The 1,641-nt window shown below is 35.6% G+C and overlaps 1 pseudogene; it reads right to left on the minus strand.

The window, feature by feature from the left end:
* Positions 1-389: 389 nt before the first annotated feature.
* Positions 390-1,339, minus strand: LOC132677423 (synaptophysin-like protein 1 pseudogene; annotated as a pseudogene).
* Positions 1,340-1,641: the final 302 nt, after the last annotated feature.

Below are 1,641 nucleotides of genomic sequence, written 5' to 3' on the forward strand. Positions count from 1 at the left end.
TCAAAAGTGAAAGGCAATCTTAATTGTTTTAACCCTATAAAAGGGTCTGCAAGAACAGGTGGCTTATTTTTCTGCTTGCAAGGAGACTAGGTCTCAGCCTGCACTTAAGTGGCATGAGCAACAAAGGACAGCAGACAAATACCACTGAGAGTAATGCCCAGACATATCAAAATCCCGAGTTGAACCACGTTCTTTCTTCTATAGCAAGTCTATTAAACAACCAGCATAATGGAAGCTTCTGCCTCATGCAAAAGAATCACTAACTTAGCTATACACCTATCAGAAATTTCCAAACCCCATTTCCAAAACAAATTTAGTACACCTATTAAGTACTGTAGGTCACTTAGAAAAACAGAAATAAAACATACAACCAGTCTTTGCAATTAAAAGTTTTTCATAACATATAAACAATGTTCAGATACAAATTCTGAACTAAATGTTTTTTCTAAATATGATTTATGTAATCAAGGCTTTCTCAAACAAAGACAGGTCTTAGATATATGATCTGTACAAACTTACAGTAGTGTATATTCCAAATAGAGATTTTCCTCCTATTATGATATGACAATGTAACTCTTTTCTGAGTGAAGACATATGTTAAGGCTAAAGGTGTAAACACTTTGGAAGGCAAACAACTTAGTAAAGAAATAACCAGTCATTTAAAAATGTGTATCATCTCATAATAGGCCCCTGAATTTTCAAATTTACATGTGAGAATACATTTACATCTTAAATTTCTGGGAAAGGCACAGGCTTTATATAAAAAAGCAGCAAAATTTCAAACCCACCAATTTATTGAAAAAGCCATTACTTTTATTAGAAACAAATAATGCTTCTCAAGATGTTGGCAACAGGTCAAAGTATAGACATATGTTTCATACAGTGTATTTTTCCCTTTAATTATATTCCAGAAGGAGGTGGAATACCTCCTTGGCTGTGGGAAGCAGAAGTATTTGATGGACTGTGTAAACTTGTCTCCTTGTACACAAACCACGCATTTCCTCCCCAAAGTATCATATTCAGAAAGCCAAAGATCACAGACACATTTAGGGATCCCATACTAGTCACAGAGCCAAAATAACACGTCACTTGATGGTTACAAGGCTGAAGTTCCTTGACAATACCGGGACCGGTAGCTATTTTAATATCTGTGAGAGCTTTAGCCCAGGCTGAAGTGCTCACCAACCACAGAAAAGTGGCAACAAGAGTAACAACGAAGTCAATCATGGGAAGTTTTCGACTATCCCGATACAGGTTCGTATAACCAACATAGAGCAGAAGGGCAGCTAAGCAGTACAGGAAGACAAAGACTGCAAATGTAACGTAGAATTGTGCAGAAGAAGAGTAATCTCCAATAAGGACATAATTTTTCCAATTTATATCACACACGTTTGCATCTGGAATTGCATCAAATGATGCTTCATTCAACCTTCATTCACCCAACCAATGGGATTAAGTACATTTTCGTATCTTTAAATTCGGGGCATTGTTTTGATCTCAAATGATAAACAACGATAATTTTAAATAAAAGTAGATAATTTAATGATTACTAGGCAACTGCATAAATACTATTGTCGTAGTTATGTATCCCCTCACGCTTCCATTATTGTCTTTCTTGAGAAAAAATGCTAACTCATTAAG

The sequence above is a fragment of the Panthera onca genome, chromosome A2, assembly GCF_046562875.1.
Source record: "Panthera onca isolate mPanOnc1 chromosome A2, mPanOnc1 haplotype 2, whole genome shotgun sequence".
Lineage (NCBI taxonomy): Eukaryota > Metazoa > Chordata > Mammalia > Carnivora > Felidae > Panthera > Panthera onca.